This window comes from Coffea arabica, chromosome 9c (assembly GCF_036785885.1).
Source record: "Coffea arabica cultivar ET-39 chromosome 9c, Coffea Arabica ET-39 HiFi, whole genome shotgun sequence".
NCBI classification, from domain to species: domain Eukaryota; kingdom Viridiplantae; phylum Streptophyta; class Magnoliopsida; order Gentianales; family Rubiaceae; genus Coffea; species Coffea arabica.
In genome coordinates, this window is record NC_092326.1 from 31576335 (window position 1) to 31588822 (window position 12488).

The window sequence follows — 12488 nt, forward strand, 5'->3', positions numbered from 1 at the left end:
ATGCAGCAAGTCTTGAAACTTGCATGTTTTAATGAGACTTTCAATGGTTGTATGCATCGGCATGAAGTGTTTTCGAGCATGCCCGACTTAGCACTGTTCTGAACATTGCTTGCCCTGTTTCTTCGCACTCTTATCCGCCTCGCCAAAAGAAGAAGGAATAAAACAGTTCTTTATTGATTCGGTTATTTTGGGATTGGCTATTTCTGTTTCTGAGTGTATTGTTCGAGTCATTGCTGAGGAGTGTCCAGTTAGGTAGATGAGATTACAACAGGGAAGGAATCTACTTTTGTTAGGTTGCTGGTTATTCAATTCAATCTGCGATATTTGCAGATTTTCTGAGACACGCTGAGTTCGAATTGTAGATTTTCCGATACATGACAGCTCCAATTGATATAGAGGTTGACACCTTTTCTTGCCTTTCCAAGTTTATGTTTTTATCTAGCATGTTTTTGGGAAGGAAGACCAGAACTGCAGTTTCCGTGAGGATTAGGTGTCTTTAGGCCTGATCTTCATAAATTCTACTGTAGTGGTGTATATGAAAAAATTGTTACTAAACAATTGTATACACTAGCACAATAAGAGCATATAATAGAACTTCTTTACATTGTTTAGAATTATGTGCCAAAAGTTGCTTTTGTTTACACCTGTTTTAATGCAAATGTCGGTTTTTGTTATTGTATTCACAAGAAGTTGTAAACTAAAATCGGTTTAGTGGAAATCGTAATCATTGTATCTGAAATTAATTACTTCGAACCGACAATACCATGTCTATTTAAAGCTCCCTATTGTCATTATTACTTTTATCTGTGCACAAAATATATTTTCATAAAGTAGATACTATATCAGTCATACATTAACCATTTCAAAGAAGGGATGATAGGTGAACACGTTAGACGCAAAAATAAATCAATAAATAAACAAATAAAATTAGAAACACAAAAAGCAAGAAACATTAACCTTGGTTCTTAAATAATCAAAAAGCTAAATGTGATATTGATATGATAATCCTGAGTAGAGCTTTTAACGAATCAAGCTGTTTGTAAACATGTTCATGTTTGGCTTATTCGAATTTGAAAAAAAGCTCGATCATGTAATAAATAAATCAAATTCCAACCCAATGTTAAACTCGTTTAATAATTGAATTGCGCACGAACTTGTTCGCGAACACATATATAATTATAAAAATAAATAAATACAAATATAACTACATTTAATATTATTAAATATATATTATATTTTACTAAAAAGTAATTATACATAAATTAATGTTATTTATTTTTTTAAAACCAAGAAATACAATTAAACTTATTTTAAATAATATATTATTTATTAAAAATATAATCAACTCAAATTTTAGTTTAAGTTTGAGCCCGACTTTGACTCACTTAGTTTAACAAGTCCAATTTGAATTCGACCTCACATATGTATACAAATAAATGAATCAAATTCAAATAATACTTATGGTTCGTTTAATATTTGAGCCCAATTCAAACCCTATTTGTATAACATACGAAGAGGGGCTGAACACCAAGTATTCGATGCTATCTAGCTGATTAATGCTCTAATCCTGAGTAACAATCATAAACATGCCATATATTGAGCTTTTCATATTAAACATAATATTCCTGCTAAGCGTATGCCCCATGCTTCCCTAGACACAATGTCCGAACCTTGCTTAAAAGATGGAAAATGCTTCGTAGACAAGAACCTTCTAAAAACAACTAAAGAATAAAATATGAAAAATACCAACAAGAAAACGATAACTAACATAGAAACTACTAAACAAAAAAATTATTATGGCGGGGTACCCTAATTAGAGCCCTAAAAGGCTTTTGTGGCAGCTTTATTGACATAAACAACTTCATTTTTGGGTTCAAATCCTGTTTCATAACCCTAAGTTCAAGACTAATTTGCAGAGTCGTTCAAAACTAATTTTTAGATTTAACAAAGAATAGTAAATTCGTCATGTCTTAAAATATACATGTGCAACATCGCAACGTTTGTACCAATGGAAAAAATAAGTGCAAAATCAAATTTCTTTAAGAAATTATTTCCAAGTCCTTGCCTTGAGACATACACTATATTGTGATAGCACAAATTTTTTAGGGGTTTTGGAATAGTGTACGCTTTATGTTTTAATATGGCTTTGTAAAGTGAGAAAATTGTGTCTGGTGAAGAAGGTTTTAGCCAACTAGCAGTTTTAGTACACATCGTTGTTAAACTGTGTCCACTAGTATGGTACATTATGCACATGGCAATAGTTTCATTTATGTTAGCACAGGGGCGGAGCCAGAAAAAAATCTTAGTGGGGGCAAAAATAACATTAAAATTTTTTATCTACTCTTTTTCTAATTTTTTTAAGCAAAAAAAAAAAGTCTCATGCATAAAATCACCGTTTCACAAGTTAAAATATTTATCAAATAACCTATTTATTAGTTATTACATTAACTAATTAATTTTCAAATTTCTTTAAAACAGTAATAGTCTCATGCTCTAGAAATATATTTGCAAACAAATTTAAAATAATAATAATAATAAGTAATTTTTTAGAGCCTGATTTTGATGGTCTCATAAAGTTGGTGAAAAGAACTGCAAAATGTGGCGGACCCAAGTCCTAGAAGATCAATTGATTCTAGTGTAATCTCTAAATAGGATGAAGTGATGAAAAGAAAGAGTAACAAGCTTTGGTTGTGGAAAAAAAAATGGTTCTCCTATGTATGTTGGGGAGTGAGGACAACCGAGAACCAGATGAGGAAAGGAAAAATTGAGGAGTGGGGACAAAGGAAATAAATGATAATTAGATAAAGTGATAAAAAGAAAAGTAGTTGGCTTGGGTGTGGAAGGAGTGGAGCCGGTTGTGAAGGGAAATGGGGGACCACAGGAGTAAAGAGAACTTGGGGAGTGGGGGTTGTGAAGGGAGATGGGGGACCACAGGAATAAAGGGAATTTGGGGAGTGAGAACCAAAAGGAATGACTGATATAATTGGTACTTGGTCCTATTGGTAGGAAAATGGGAACTAGAGGAGGAAAGTGAATGATATAAATTTTGTGACCCATTCTTTCACATTTTTTCTAAAAAAAATTCTGGGGGCACCTTTAAAATTATGTCAAAATTGTAGATGTATCCTAGGAATTTAAAGTGGGCAGTGGGGGCCCGTGCCCCCAGTGCCCCCACTTTAAATCCGGCCCTGTGTTAGCACAAATACAATTGTAGGGTACGGAAAACCTAAATGATGCTTAAGCTTTTCAAAATTTATACCTTTGTCTTCCAATTGTATGTGTTTTTGCCCCTTGATCCTTTACAACCGTGTAATTACAATTTTTTGTGAAATTCAGATGTATTTTCTAGCAAAAACCTACCTTGAAAAGACATAGTTTTGATGTGTTTTTGTTATCTTTATGGGCTCAAATGGACAAAACTACTGTACATATACACATTAAAAAGTTCGAGGGAGAAAATTAGGGTTAATTACATTTACCTCCCTGAGGTTTGACCATATTACCAATCAATCCCTGTAATTTGTCCATATAACGGTCTCACCCTTTGAATGATCAAACATTTAACAAAAACCCCCTTAATGCCGAAAATGCCCTTATTGAGGCCATGTTGCATTAAAAAAAGAACATATTTTTATTTTATTAACCCTGAAGCAATCCAAAAAAATAGAAAAAAGATTTTGCTTATTATTTTATAAAAATTATATCTTTGCTTCCATAAATAGTTTTGAATTAATAATTATTTTAAATCTTAAAAATGAATATTAAAAATTAGATAAATTGAAAGAAAAATAAAAAAAGAAGAAATTATTTTAATTCCTGAAGTATGGTTCAAATTGAGGAAAATATGCCTTATGCTCTCCGCAACATGCCTTGAACCACAAATTCGAACCATACTTGAGGATTTAAAATAATTGCTTCTTTTTTATTTTTCTTTCAATTTATCTAATTTTTAATATTCATTTTTAAGATTTAAAATAATTATTGATTCAAAACTATTTATGGAAGCAAAGATATGATTTTTATAAAATAATAAGCAAAAACTTTTTCTATTTTTTTGGATTGCTTCAGGGTTAATAAAATAAAAATATGTTCTTTTTTTAATGCAACATGGCCTCAATAAGGGCATTTTCGGCATTAAGGGGGTTTTTGTTAAATGTTTGATCATTCAAAGGGTGAGACCGTTATTTGGACAAATTATAGGGATTGATTGGTAATATAGTCAAACCTCAGGGGAGGTAAATGTAATTAACCCAGAAAATTATATTAAACAGTTTAAAGACTAAAAATATGCAATCCTGAAAGTTTGAGGATCACTTGGATTTTTTTTGCCTTCGTACAATAATTTGTCAGTATACATTTAACCTATAGTTGTCAATACCAACTGAATTATGTTGATCCGCTCATTAATTAATGGGTTTGAATTAATACTCAAAGAGCATTCATCCATAAATTGGTTGCTAGTACAAATAATATAAAGAAATGTAACCAACGTTTATTGGAAAATACAACCCTAAAGATTTGGAACTGGTAGTGATTAGCGCTAACCATTGAATAAGTTTCTTTAAGGAATAAATATAAAAGTAAAAGCCATGTATCCATAATCTTCTTACCAGCCCTAAGGTATGAGTTTCCAAGTCTAAGGGAAAGTATTCGAACATGGCCAGTCATAATAGAAGAAATGGAAGATCCTTCTACAAGTTTTTCATTGCTTCTTGATAGTACATCGTCTTCAAAATGAGAGAGAAGATGATACACTCAGATTGTATTATTTAAGGGTGGGTTTGATAAAACTGAGATTTGGATCTATTAAATTATTAAATTGTTAAGTACTGAATTTGGTACATTTGAATGTATATCACATTAAGTGATAAGTGCATAGATTATCACTTATTTTTGGAAACAAATTTTGCCTAAAAAATTCAATATTACTTAATTAATTCTTAATTTAGATTTTTTATTTTTTGTTATTAAACACCTCTAAACATGTTAAAATTTGAACTCGTTAAATTTAAATGTTGAATAAGGTTATCAAATAGGGCCAGTGTTTATTAGTTGCCAAATATCCTACTCCTACAATTGGTAGATCGCTGGTGTCACGATCCGGGTCCCAGGGTTAGTCCAAGTAATTTTTGGACCAAAATCCACCGGTCCAAAATAGTTAACCCAAATTACTCAATGTCCATTAGATCCAAGTACTTATAACCCAATCCATTTCTTTCCCAATCCAATTGGGAAAGAAATGGATTGGGTTATAAGTACTTAGGCCTAATGGCTATTGAGTAATTTGGGTTAATCATTTTGGACCATTGGATTTCGGTCCAAAAATTACTTGGGCCAGTCCTTGGATCCGAGTCTTGACGGTATCAAAGTGAATCTCGTGTGGCTTCTGCGCGGGTGAGCCTGGGCCAATCGGGTCATGATAGTTGGTATGAAGGCGAATCTCGCGTGGCTTCTACGCGGGTGAGCCTAGGCCGGCAGGTTATGATTCCGACTACGCAAGGAAGTGCAAAGAACTAAGTGCTGTGTGGAAACCACCTTTAGAACTTACGAGATTAAGTGCCCCATTAGACAGGGCCACCTTTAGAGTCCGAGCATGACCAATTGGACAGTCTGAACAAGTGTCACGATCGATGGGAACCTCCTCTAGAATCTATAGGACTAAGTTTCACGTCGGACAGAGGCCACCTCTAGTACCCGTACGACAGAAAGTCCTAAAAGTGGGAAGAATGTAGTATCCCACATTGGAATTGAAAAGGAAATGCAATGGGTATAAGTACTTGGGTCGAATGGCTATTGAGTAATTTGGGCATTTTGGCCAACACTTAGACCCCAGTCATGACAACCGGGTTAATCAAATAAGTTGTGTTCTATAATAGCGTGATAGTTTGCTTTATCTTCTTTTTGTTTAAAGAAGGAATTCGATATAGTCGGTCTTAAAACAAATTGAAGATTTAGACTCATATGTTAATGGGTGTTAAATGGATAAATTTAGATTCCAACTAGTGTTTTAAAAGGTGAAACGTTAGGCAAGGCAATTTATATTATTCCAGGAGAGATTAAAGCTCGAGGCACAGGGCATAAAGCCCCATGACATTTAATTTTTAATAATCTAAAACTTAATAGGATGGAATGGTCTATTATTGATACAACATTAACTAAATATACAACATATAATCACTAAAATCATAGTTACGTTGAAAAGAAACTCGAAATTGTTGCAAAAGTCAGAAATTGAATGTATTTTAGCATTGTATTGTACTTGAACCATGAAAATATGTCTACCGGCAGCAAACAATGAAGCACCAGAAAAATCCATTCGGTTTTTTTTTTTTAGTTTTTCAATTGTTTCTTCCTTTTTCCTTTTTATTCATCTAATAAGTAGGCATGGCAACATGAGGCTTTGGGGTGGGGACCCTTTCTTTGCCGGCTAATTACTTAGAATATAGGTTAAAAAAAGAAAAGTCAGACATTTACTGATCTGACACAGGGTGGGTACAAATCTATGGGTGCCGGGTTGACACAGCCCGGCACCTGACATAAAAAAAAAAAATTTTTTAAAAAGACGGCTGGTGCTGGGCAGTGTCAGCCAGGCACCTGACATCGAAATTTTTTAAAAAACGGTGGTAGGTGCCGGGCTGACACAGCCCGGAACCTGCCAGAATTTTTTTTAAAAAGATGTCAAGTGCCGGGCTGACACATGACCTAATTATTTCCAAAAAGCTGGCCAGAGCTGATAATTTTAAGCTCACTTGCAAGGAGAGCCAAGGGATGTGTCCTATCTACTTCAGGTCCGAAATATATATTATCCATCACCTGAAATACCAAGACATCAACTTTTAAGCAGTACTTTGTTGCCACAGTATTTTGTCAAAAATAGTAACAGGCATCCACTAAAGAAATAAATATCTGAAACCATTTTATGTGATTTACCCTCATGCATGCAGCTTCCAATGACCGATCAACATATCCTTTCACTTTCCTCGATGTAATCTCCCCCAAATCATCAGATTCTATAAACTGCAAGCATGAAAGTGGTTCATCATGGAAATTGCACCTTTATTTCTCATCTAATATCATCAAATAAGTTAATATAGAGTAACCCATTAATTAAGAATGAAAAAGAAAATGCTAAGTAACATGTAGCTAAAATATGTGACAGCATCAATAAAAAAAAGGGTTAATCACATTTTATCCCTTTAAGGTATACCTCATTTCTCAGTTTACCCCCTAACCTTTAATTTTGCAAACTTAACCCCCTTTAGGACAAAATTGCCCTTACATTATTTTGACTTTTTATTTACCTTATTTTCCTTTCTTTTATTTCTTTTTCTCTTTCTTCTTTATTTAATTCTTCCTCTTTCCCACAAAAATCTTCACCTTAATGATTGAAATTAAAAAAGAGAAATTGCAGAGATCTATCTTCTCCTTAAATGATTAAAAAAAATTCAAACAACTCCAAATATACAAAAAATATATGTATATATAAATAATATATACAAAAAATATATTTTGTTTAATAAATATATATATTTATATATAAATATTAATACAAAAATTAATATTTATATATTTTTTAAAATATATATATATACTTATAAAATTAATAAAATATATATACAAATATATATATTTATATATAAATATTAATATATTTTGATTAAAATATATTTATAAATATATATTTATGTAAATATATAATATAATTATTGATATATATTTATAAATATATTTATTTCAAAAAATAAAATTAATAAAATATATATACAAAAAATAAAAATAAAACATATATACAAAAAATAAAATTAATAAAATATATATACAAAAAAATAAAAATATATATATATATAAATATAAATATTTTGTTTAAAATATATTTATAAATATATTGATATATACTTATGTAAATATATAAATATATTTATTTTTATATATTTATATAAATTTATAAATATATTTATTTCAATTTGGTTTTATAATATGTATATTAATATGTATATTTCAATTATGTATATTATATTATATATATTATAGTAATATTAATACATTTCAATTATGTATATTATATATATTATATCAATTGAAATAAATATTATATATTTATATATAAATATTAATATTTTTTAAAACATACATGTTTTATTATAAATTATATTAATATACATGTTTTATTTATAAATTATATTTATATTATATATAAATATATATTAATATACATATTATAAAATAAAATTGAAATAAAAATATTTTATATATAAATAAATATTAATATATAGAAACAGAGCCAGTATATATTTTTAAAAAATTCCAAAAAAAATATAAATTATAAAAATACTCAAAAATGTATTTTAAAAATACCTCTAAAAATAATCCAAAAAACATCTATAGTAAAAGTTTTTCATATACACAGTTACAGTAAAGTTTAAAAAAAAAACACCTCCAAAAATAGTTAATCCAAATGTAGCCAATATTTCCATAATTCTAAGGATCCCTACATTTTTTTTAGCATATCCCTACAAATTGACTAAGGGATAGAAAAGAAAAGGGATTAGGAACAAATACAGTAAGCATCTAGACTTCTTATTTGGGATAGACCACAAAGTAAAACAGGCATGCCATTGTGTGCGCATGAGCTCACACAGAGAAGCAACCTGAAATGGCAGAAGTCACAAACCAACAATCCAACTAGCAGGGAAACCTCTCTCTGTAACATTTCCAAAGGAGCCAAAAATTGAATTCCTGAAACTGCCAAATTCTTACCTCACACTAGGGGTGGGCAAAATTATCCGCTAACCCGAAAACCCATCATATCCGATCTGATCTAACCCGAAAATTAGGATATCCTATTTTTATTATTTAATTAGGTCAAAAGAGGGTCGGGTACCCGCTAAGATGCGGGGCGAGTTAGGGTCACATAATTAAAAATCCGCGGGTACCCGACCCGCCCCACATATATATATTATTTTTATTTTTATACACACACTATAAAATAATAATTTAGAACAAAATAAGTAATTTTATTGAACAAATTGCATTATAAATATGAGAGACTATAGTTTATTTACAAGATTCATTTGTAGAGGCCATGATCTTTGATTTTATAAAAAAAAGTTTAATTAATGTGGAACATATATATTAAAAATTGTGCTACTTATTTCAAAGTTTTATTGATTTTAAATTCTTTTAATTTTTTTCCTTTATCTTATATTCTCTTCACATGCTTGTTTCTTGGTGGGAAACCTTTTTGTAGAAAAAAAATTTATTATATCTTAGATGGATGTATAAAATATAAAATTAAATTGGTATAAATCATTTTTTTTAAAATTAAATGATAAATGGGGCAGGGCGAGTACCCGCTGATCTGACCCTATCTCAGTGAGTACTCTATAATCGGGTACCCATTGATATGCGAGGCGGGTAAGGGTCAGAAAATAGCTGACCCGCAAGATGCGAGTCGGATTAGCCAAATGGTGAATGGGGCAGGTACCCGACCCGCACCCACCCCAAGCTCGCACACGACTTGTTGGTCTGACAGCTCTGGCCTGCTTTGTAGAAATAATTAGGTCATATGCCGGGCTGTGTCAGCCGGCACCTGACATCTTTTTAAAAAAAAATCTGTCAGGTACCGGGCTGTGTCAGCCTGGCACCTGCCATCTTTTTTTTAAAAAATTGGATGTCAGGTGCCGGGCCATAGATTTGTATCCACCCTATGTCAGATCAGTAAATGTCTGACTTTTCTTTTTTTAACCTATATTCTAAGTAATTGCCTTCTGCCCTGCCTTCAGATAACTCCCTCGGTCCCATACAACGTGCAGGTGCTCAAGAAATTTTTTTTTAATTGTTACCATCTACTCTACTCTTACTCTTATTCTAACATATTCTAGAGGGAGGCCCAATTGGAGCAAATGAAAAATCAATGGGAACTGAACCACCATTAAACCGGATGAATGCACAATACACCTGTATGTATTTGGAGAAGTCACATAGTGGCAAAGTGATGGAAGGCAAAATTTAAACTTTTGACCTCCCATCTCACCAAGAATTTAAGTCATTAGTAGTGCCCAACAACCTAAACGGCTGTAAGTGCCCATGATTGGTAACTTCATTTTTGTATTTCTCGAGTCTAACAACTAAATTCACTACTATTACTACTACTACTGATAGTACCATAATTGCTGCTGCTACTATTACAATTACTAATAGTCTACTACCATGCTCTACCTCAATTTACTGCTATTACTAATTAATCACGTGTAAGGTCCAAGAGCAACTTAAGAGGGGGAGGGTGAATTAGATTGAATAGAAATCAAGTAAAAATAGCAAATTTTCATTCAACTTTACTCTCCAAATTAATCTAAGTGAACATACACTTGAGCCTCATGCAAGATATTAAATAAAAGGAAAAGCAAATAAAGTAAAAGATTGATAAACCAATTTATAGTGGTTCAATCACCCTCCTTGATGCCTACATCCACTCCCAAACTTCTTCAAGTTTGGAATTCAATCCACTAAGAATTTCTTCCAATCTTAGTGAAGCAAAGCAACTTGTACAAAGAAGGGATCACGCTTTGCTCATACCAAATTTATCCAAGAGTTTGCTCATACACTTTCCACAAAGAGTTTGTCTATATTAGTAAAAGATAGACAAACCAATTTATAGTGGTTCGCTCCCCTTCTTGGTGCCTATGGCCACTTCTAAGCTTCTTCAAGCTTGGAATTCAACCCACTAAGAGTTTCTTCGAATCTTAGTGAAGCAAACCAACTTGTTCAAAGAAGGATTTACCCTTTAGTCATACCTTTCTACCCTAATTGAACCAACGGGTTTTACAACTCTCACTAGTCAACCCTTTCTAAGTTATAATTGAATGCTCACCCAACCAATGAAGTAACTCTTTTCACTTTTCGGCCTCACAAAAAATATAAGTACACATACAAGGAGTAATTTTCCTCAAAATCAGTCTCACAAAACTTGTAGTTTTATAGGCAAAAGTTTCTCTAATATTTCAAGCCTTGGGGTATTTATGGAAGATGAAAATCTGATCCAAGAAGCTCCCAACGGCAAAAAACACTCATTGTTAAAAACTAACCATTGCGATTCTCGAATGCCTGAACCAAATGCTTTGGGTCTGAACTATACATAAGAAACCCAATCGGATGGCGATCCAAATATTTACTGTTCGACAAATGCATCAGAAAGAGATTAGTAGCTTTCCAAGTTTTGCATTTAATTTCGAACGGCTGATAGAATGAGTTAGCATTCAACATTTTATCCGATGTTATTTGCTTCAATGTTCGGACAACTGACCCGTCATTATGCTTCCAACGTTGTGTCCAATGATAGGGGATATCTCCATTGTGGTGTTTCGGATGTCCAATCAAGTAATTGTGTGTATGAAACTGCATCTGATGCTGAGCGACAATTTCTATTCCTTCTTATTTTTCATTCTTTCTATTTTTGGATATTTGAGCATCTATTCTAGCAAAATTCTCACTAAAAATATTAGTCCAAATCATCATTTTGCCTTGTTAATCATCATAACTAAGGATTGATCGACTTAAATCTTCATTACAGATAACTAATTAAGAATTTTATTTTAATTAAGACTCATTTATAGTTTTTAGGTTATATATAAAATTCATATTTATATTTATTAAGTATGCAGCGGATAGGGCAAGGGATGGGGTATCATCCCCCACCCTCAGCGTCATTTAAAAAGTGGGAAGAAAAATCTCCTTCCCTTCTCCTCTTCCCCCATATCCTCCTACACTTGACGCATGCTCTTCGTTACCATCCCTTATAACTAACAAATTTATTTAAGACTCAAGTTTCTTTTCATTGTTTAAGGCGTTTGGATGCTTCAAGTGCTTCAAGCGTACGAAGCTCAATGCTTAAGGCTTTGGTTAGCTAATTGCCCGATAAGCCTACATACATCTTGATACGAACTCGACCCAACAAGGACTTGTCATGAAGAACCAAGTCGGACATAATGCATCAACCTTCATGTCTGAAACTTCTTTCATTTCAGTGGCGGAGCTAGAATATTGTTCAATTGGGCACAAATTCACATTTGTAATTTTTTTTTCTAATCCACAGGTAACTAGTAATAACAAGCATGTGTTTAATATCAATAATAACACAAGTAACAAAATCAAATTTTTCATAAATTTTTTTTGTATAAAATGGAGTCACTCTTTTTAAAAAAAATGACTTAAATATAATAAATTAATAAAATTCTACTACTTTTGATACAAAGTACAAAAGCAGTGAGACAAGGTAGAGGGAGGAGTTTGGTATAAATAAATTATGTCATTTAATGCATTGCCTAATGTACCTTTATTTCTAAAAAGAGTTACTACATCATTTTAACTACCTAATTTTCTATTACCACTCCACATGAATTGAATTAACTGACACTTTTCTAACAAAAAATTACCATTTTCCTCAAAATACTAAAAAATTGATCTTTTTTAAACTAAGACTTTTCAACAAA